The 7640-nt window shown below is 40.7% G+C and overlaps 1 protein-coding gene across 3 annotated transcripts in view; it reads left to right on the forward strand.

The window, feature by feature from the left end:
* The window catches only part of LOC124804591 (myelin expression factor 2), a 111629-nt gene extending 104355 nt beyond the window's left edge, over nt 1-7274 (forward strand). Inside the window, exons 13-14 of one of the 3 annotated variants that reach the window (XR_007017347.1) lie at nt 1929-2064; nt 7120-7274. The gene's annotated coding sequence lies outside the window, so the exon portion shown is untranslated. The remainder of the gene's footprint in view (nt 1-1928; nt 2065-7119) is intronic. The other 2 variants (XR_007017348.1, XR_007017349.1) reach the window with 2 other exon arrangements.
* Nucleotides 7275-7640: the final 366 nt, after the last annotated feature.

The following is a 7640-nucleotide window of genomic DNA, read 5'->3' on the forward strand; positions in this document are numbered from 1 at the left end:
GATAAAATAAAAATAATTTACTGCATTTCACAAGATTCAAACTCACAATCATTCAATGTAGCAAAACTTTTTTGACATTAATCAAGCATCACGCAAATTTTTAAATTTTTTTTGTCAAGTATACGCAAATGAGTGAGTGGCTGCAGTGTGAGATGCCTGGGTCCCTAACCTACATAACCATATAGATGACTGCAATGAAAAGTAGATACCAGTGCTGGGGATCTTGTCAGCTTGGCAATGGTATGTTAACCACCATACTAGTCAATAGTTTACCACAAGATTTAGATCCAGGTAGCCAACTTGTTGGTGGTGGGGGGGGGGGGGGGGGGTTGGGAAGGTAAATGGAATCACATATAATAAATCAGCCTGAATTTAGCATGTATTACTGTTAATTAGCATGAAAACGCTCATGTACAGTACCAGAAAAATGAGGAAACAAATTTTATACACCTAATGTGACCTGAAAATTCAGTCAAATTTGTCAGTTTTCAGTTATAAAGATTACAGTTGTTCACAGTATATGGTCTCTTTATTTTGTAATATTCCTGCTGCTTGTGCTTATCAGTAGCGTGCATGGGCAACCAATGGTCATTTAAGGTTACATGTGAAACTGGGAATGTAGAGAACAAATTTCAGCATTAAATAGCTACCATTTCTCAACCTTGATAAACTGCTGCTGTTAGATAAGTTTCACACATGAATTAGGAAATTTATAGGTTTTTCAAAATTTAGTTGTAATTTTGTGTTGTCATTAAAATGGTGTAATACTCGTGCAAAATATTATTTCTAGTTCTTAGTGACAATGCTCTGCGTAAGCTCATGTAAAAGAAACGACCTTAAGTGCTGCAGTAAAGACTACATAATATTTGTGTTATTGGCTAAAATAAGCTAATTTTCTCGGTAGGTTGGGCTCAGGACTACAAATTTTAAAGACAGTTGATAAAGGTTCAGTTTCCCAGGATAGATACTGAATTGAATAAAATATGAGCAGTATTTTAAGTATGTGCTGAGCTGTAGAATTTAAACTTATATCTGATTCCTGTTTTGGGGAGAAGTACATTTGTATGGAATATTGTTTAGCTAGTAAGATGATAAATTTGTGTGTGTGTGTGTGCGCGCGCGCGCGCACACGCGCGCGCACACGCGCGCGCACACGCGCGCGCACACGCGCGCGCACACGCGCGCGCACACGCGCGCACACACGCGCGCACACACGCACACACGCACGCACGCACACACACGCACACACACACGCACACACACACGCACACGCACACACACACGCACACACACACGCACACACACACGCACACACACACGCACACACACACGCACACACACACACTCTCTCCAGATGTGGAATAGACATAATTGTACTTCGGCATGCATCATTGTTGCGGGCCACTTGACTGAAACTTGTACTAGGTTTTGTTTGGTATCCTGTTTAACGTGGTCCTCCAGACCGTGGTGTACCCTCAAACCACTGCCTCTCTGCACGTTCGTGTGTCTGAAAGGTCCCCAAGCTCTCACAAAAATCCTAAAAGGGTGTGAAATGCTGTGTGAAGGGGTTGGTGTCAATTAGGGTACTTTGGTATAGCCCTGCTTCTTCTCAACCATTTTCATCTGCTGGGCCATACATGAACACCATCTCAGATTGCTCCCAACATGAATACTGGACCATTCTGCTGCTCTCAGTACACTGCATCAATCACACAGCTTGCAACACCCTAGGAATACATGGTGCGTGGTCAGTGGAACTGTCACTTGTCAATGCCAGCTACCGTGGCAATGATGCGTTCCTGGACACATGTTCATAGGAGTTTTTTTCCTCCATCCAGTTGGCAATCCATCCCTGCGGTTTGGCGGTTTTATTAATGTTCACCCTGTATCTGTATAAAGATGAAATTACTTATAATTAATTTTTGTAGATTTGTTCCAGAACTTCCATTCCTCATCTGCAATTTTTGAAATTGGGCTAGAAGTCATGCTTAAATAATTTGGACAACCCCAATGACTTCAATCACATAGTAGCTCTTGCTGGAATGTGAAGTTTTGGGGCCAAAGGTATGTAAAGTATCTTACTATTATTAGCAGCACCTTCACTCTCATTTCCAGCATTTGCAATTTGGTAATGCTACATTAATTGGCTTCCATAATTTAACACCAGTAAACATCTGAAGATGTAAGAGGGCATACTGAAATGCAATACCTCCAAATTTTTATGTCAAAAGTCTTAAAAGCCTTCTGAATTAAAAAAAAGCATTATTTACAACATAACTCTTCATGTCCATGTAGTTATTTTGTACACGATGGAAAATTGATGTTGAAATATAAACAGCATTATGAAAAGGATAAATATCTATTTACTGTACAGATAATACATTGATTGCATAAAACATTCACACAATCAAGCACACTTCACGTGCACATGACACCAGGAGCAGAAAAGGAGAGAAACAAGAAGGGGAAAAGACAGATGGGTACATCGGCAGATAAGTCCATGAGGGTGATGAGAGGTGAAATCTGTGGAGGGGAGAGGTTTTGCAAACTTGGGTAGGGGGCTTGGGACAGTAAGTTACTGTAAAGTTGAGGCCGAAATGATTTCAGGAGGGAGAATGTGTTGTAAAGATAACTCCCATCTGCGTAGTTAAGAAAAGGTGTGGTGGTGGTGGACAACCCAATTTCTACAAGTTGTGAAGAGACATTGAAATGAAGCTTTTTTTTTTTTGTTTCCCTGCATGCTGTTGACAGGGTGGTCTATTTTGTTCTCAGGGACAGTTCGGGAGTGGCCAGTCATGGTGGGCAGCCGCTTGGTAGTCATACCAATATAAAAAGCTGTGCAATGATTGCAGCAGAGCTGGTATGACATGGCACTTTTGCAGGTGGACGTCCTTCGATGGGGTAAGATAAGCCTGGGACATGACTGGAATAAAAGATGCTGCGTGGTTGGATTGGGCAGGTCTCGCATCTGTTTTTCCCACAGATATGATTGCTGTGGCAACAATTTGAATTTGAAGTAGGATGTTGTGGTGGTTGGGTGTGCAAAGGAACAACACTTCCGGAGGGGTGGGGAGGATGCCCCTCATTTCAGTGCATGATCAAGCCCTGACGAAGGATGTGGTTCAGTTGTCCCCTTCTGGTGTGGTATTGGACGTAGAGGCAACTCCAATCCTTCGTAGTTTGTTCGTGGTGGTTTGGAGGGGTGTAGGAACATGGTATGGGAAGTTCTTTTGTGATCTAGGTCTGCAGGATAGTGCCTGTGTGCGAAAGGCTTTGTGACAACTTCAGTATATGGGTAAGGAAGTTGTCACTGCAGATATGCCATCTCTGGGTGGCTGAGACATACATAAACATAGCCATACAGTATACAGCTCTGCTGCAATCATTGTACAGCTTTTTATATTGGTATGATAACCAACCAACTGTCCACCAGAAAAAGACTACTGCCGAACTATGGAGAACAGTAAAGTAGACCACGCTGTAGCACAATATGCAGCTGAACATAATGTGCTAGATTTAAATAATGCTTCACAACCTAGACCATCTGGATCCTCCCCCACCATCACCAGCTTTCCTGAACTGCACAGATAGAAGTTATCCTTGAAACAAATTCCCTGCTTTCAAAATTATTCTAGCTTCAACTTACAATACCTACAGTTCCCATATGCTTCGTCCATGTTTCTTGCCCTCTTTCTGCTGCTCTCCTTTTCCACTCGCCATTTCTCCCACCTTCTGCCTAGCCTCAGGCACTACACGTGGTAGCTTTGTCTTCTTCCCCTCCTTACTCTGGTGCCATCTAGTCCTTGCACACTATGGAAGATAGTGCTTTTACGTCCCCACGTGTACTGTGCTATCGCTCCACCTTCTCTGCCCCACTTGAAAATGGCTGCTTTCGTACAGTGTGACACCTGCATTCTGGTTGTTGCAGCCAGGAAAAGGTCATGTGTGTCTGGGATGTGCTTACTAGCGTGGATACGTGTTTTCCTTTCCTGAAGAAGGCTTCGGCTAGAAGTAAAGTCTTTGATTGTGCCGGACAGCTAGTCAGTGTGTCATCTTTACGGTGAGCAGCAATCTTGCTTCCACATAGTTACTTCTCAACTTAGTCATCCTGGTGAAGAACACATCGCTCCCAACAGGAGACCAGTTCGTTCATACCATCGCTGTAGAATATTTTACTTCGTTGTCAGTCACAACCTCACTTCAACCTGCACTGCTTTGTCATTGTCAAAGGGAAGTCATTCAAGATGTTATTTCAGTTGGGAAACAGATGAAAACCAGATAAGGCAATTCGGGACATGGAGATCAGTGACAGTGAATCAAAGGAGTCAGATGGTTGCAGATGTTGTGGCACTTATGTGTTCACATTGTCATGCTGAAGAAGGGGTTGTGCCATGTGTGGATGAATTCTTTGAATTTGAAACTGGATTACAGCAGGCTGTTCATTGTCTACTGAAATATGAACTTTTTCAGAAAGTAAGGTCTGAATTTCTGTTGCTAATCAAGTGTCGTGCAAACATTTTAAAGCACATGCGAAGAGACTTCGGCATTCCTTGCTCGTCACATGACACTGCTAGCAGTGTAACTTGTAGATATTAAAACATTGTTGATGAGCCCGCTGACAGATATGGTCAGTGGTTCGGTTTCTGAAAACCGGCGAGTTCCAGCAGCAAAAATTCATAAACATGTAAGTTAGGTGTATAGCCCTAATGCGATGAGAGTGAGCATAGTGTGTGAGTGAGTGCTTTCAAGACCGGACAGGAAAATGTCCATAATGAACCGCAGTCAGGCTGACATTCATTGGTCTCAGAAAATTTGGTCAAATCCATGGCTGAAAATTCGTGAAGATGGATGATTCAAATTTCAGAATGCGAGTTGAACAACTCTACACAAAATAGTGTCTTGAAAAGTTGCAGTTCCAACCAATTGTGCTCACATTGGTTTTCATGGCTGCTTACTGGGAAACACAAAATGAAAATAATGGCTCGTGCTTTTGATTTTTCTCGTCGAATACCATTATGAAGGTGATCAATTTTTAGAGAACATCGTCACAGGATGAGGCATGGGTTTCTCACAAGAGTCTAAATGTCAGTGGAATAGTGTCCACAACATCCATTTACTCAAGGCCAAGCAGGCAGTCAAACGTGCAAGATAATGGCAATTGTGTTTTGATGTAGACATGGAATTTTGCTAGAGTTCATGCAGCAAGGAATAACAATAAATGCAGTGGCTTACTGTGCTACCTAAACTTTGACGTGCAATATGGCATATAAGATGTGGCCTTCTGAGGCCTGGAGTTTTGTTTCTGCATGACAATGCTAGATGTCATTCTGCAATTCACATCCAAGATGTGATCACATATTTTGGGGTGGGAACAGATTGTTCTTTCGGCTTACAGGGCTGAGCAATTTTAACATTTTTTTCGCTACCTAAAGGAGGTGACGTGTGCTTCTCAATAGATTTCTAAGTGAAAGATGCAGTTGGACTGGATATTCTCACAGGTGGCACATGTCTGTGACTATATAAAAGAGTATAGAATGTGATGACAAATAATTCTACATCACACAATTCAGAACCACCTGTTAATAAGAGGGCTGCAAATATGCAGTCTTGAAGAATAAAGATTTAGAATAGTAATGGAATTTGTTTTATTTGGAAGACTTTCACGTAACAAGTTTGAGATGTTACTTTCAGTGTGCCTCATACTAAGTTACGGAATTGATTTTAGCTGCAACTAGGCCTTCACTAGAACTATGAGTAATATGTTTCAGTAACTAATTTATATTAAAATCTTGTATCATTGGATAAAATATCCAGAGGCAAATTGTATTTTAATGCATATACATTTTCATTATTGGTGCTCTGTAAATTCCATCTGCCTCCAGCTGTAATAGTCCTTTCTGTACTGTTGCTGGCCATTGATAATCTCTGTATAAGCTGCAAGTTTGCTGATTTTACTGTCATTGGCATCTTGTCAGATGTAAGAAGAAGTAATATATTGCTGTGAAACACGCTGCATTTCCTTTCCGTTATTTGTCAGTAGTTACGTGAGCCTATGTCATGTTTCTTGTACTGAGTAAACAAACCCATGAGAAAATACACAATATGTAAATCTTTCCTACTCCCTATAGTTGTTTTGCGTCAATTGTATTACCATATATTGATAAGAAGCTTTCAGTGGTGTTCATTGTGTGTGCTAAATTTGTGGAAGTGTCCCCCCCACCCCCCAAGCCCTTTTGCTGCTGTGGTGGTGTACGTTTTTCCCAGGTGCTGTGAGGTGTGTACATGAGCGTCTCTTCGTTATTCCTACAGTGCTATGGACAAGTGTATGCATCTTGAGTTGCCATCTTACCTCTTCTATGGGGAAGTTACTTTCATATCTTGGTAAATAAAATAGTTTTGTATGTACAATAAAAGATATGTGCAAATGATTGGGGGGGGGGGGGGGGGATGAAAACCACTTGTTTCAGTCTCTTGAATTATTTAAGATATTAAGATTGCTGTGACCACATGATCAGTGATACGCAAGGACGTGAATGGGCATGTTGAGCACAACTGTCCATTTTGTATAAAACCTAGTAACTCGAACAAAATGACCTGTTCTGCTCTCAGTTGTAAATAAAATTTCTGTATCTTGTCTGTTCTATTCAGTGCAATGTATGAGCTAAAATTGACCACACAGTTTACCCCATGCATTTTTACCCCTGCAAAATCTTAAATTCAGTGCAGTGCACCACAGCTTATGATGCAGTGCAGGAAGTCTGATGGATAACGAAAAGAAATATTACACTTGTCAAATGAAGGTACCAGATGGTAAGAGGTGCAAAAATTAAATTGTTTTCCATAGTAGTTTCTGAAAAATCTGATAAGAATTTCGGATAAACCAGAACGCCATCTCTCAGCACAGCACCAGAGCATTTGGCAAGGTCTGCAGCAGCGAAATAGTTAGGTCATTAGCTGTCAACATAACTGAAGTTTATGTATACTACATTGTAGTTTAATAAGTCTCACAATTATTTGTGTGTGAATTCAAGTTGAAAGAAATAATATCATATGTAACACTGATTTTGAAGCGTCTGCAAATACTATTTCTAAAGTAATAGAAAATGACTTTTGTTCCAGGTGCCAGTCTTCGAAGTACGTGTTCCTTCTATAAGGCAATAAATAAGTAAAATTTACACATTGGTGATGCATTGTATAATGTGGACATAATTTTATAATGGTACAAGTCGAAGATTGATTAAAATCGTAATGACATTAAAAGAGTCACTATGGAATAATGTGTTTTCTTTCATCCAGTGCTTAAGCCCTAACTGTTCACAAGTTTCATTAAACGTGTGCTTCAGCTTTCAACTAAGTCACCACAGGCATTTCTTTATGCAAGTGACCTGGTTCAGGTAGGGATCGCATTTTCTCTCAGGATTAATGCTTCTCCAACAAGTTTCACCTAGTTTCCTATGAACTTTCCCTATGACCTCCTTCCTACGATAGCTGTGGTGAGAATGGATACCACTCATATTGCTAACAATTGTAATTATGTCTGTAAAATGACGGAGTTTTGAAGATTCATAATATGAAATTAAAAACAAATACCATATTGCCAGTGCAGGATTGGCAAAGAAGACATAAGTGTTCATATACAC

The sequence above is a fragment of the Schistocerca piceifrons genome, chromosome 7, assembly GCF_021461385.2.
Source record: "Schistocerca piceifrons isolate TAMUIC-IGC-003096 chromosome 7, iqSchPice1.1, whole genome shotgun sequence".
In the NCBI taxonomy this organism is placed as follows: Eukaryota; Metazoa; Arthropoda; class Insecta; order Orthoptera; family Acrididae; genus Schistocerca; species Schistocerca piceifrons.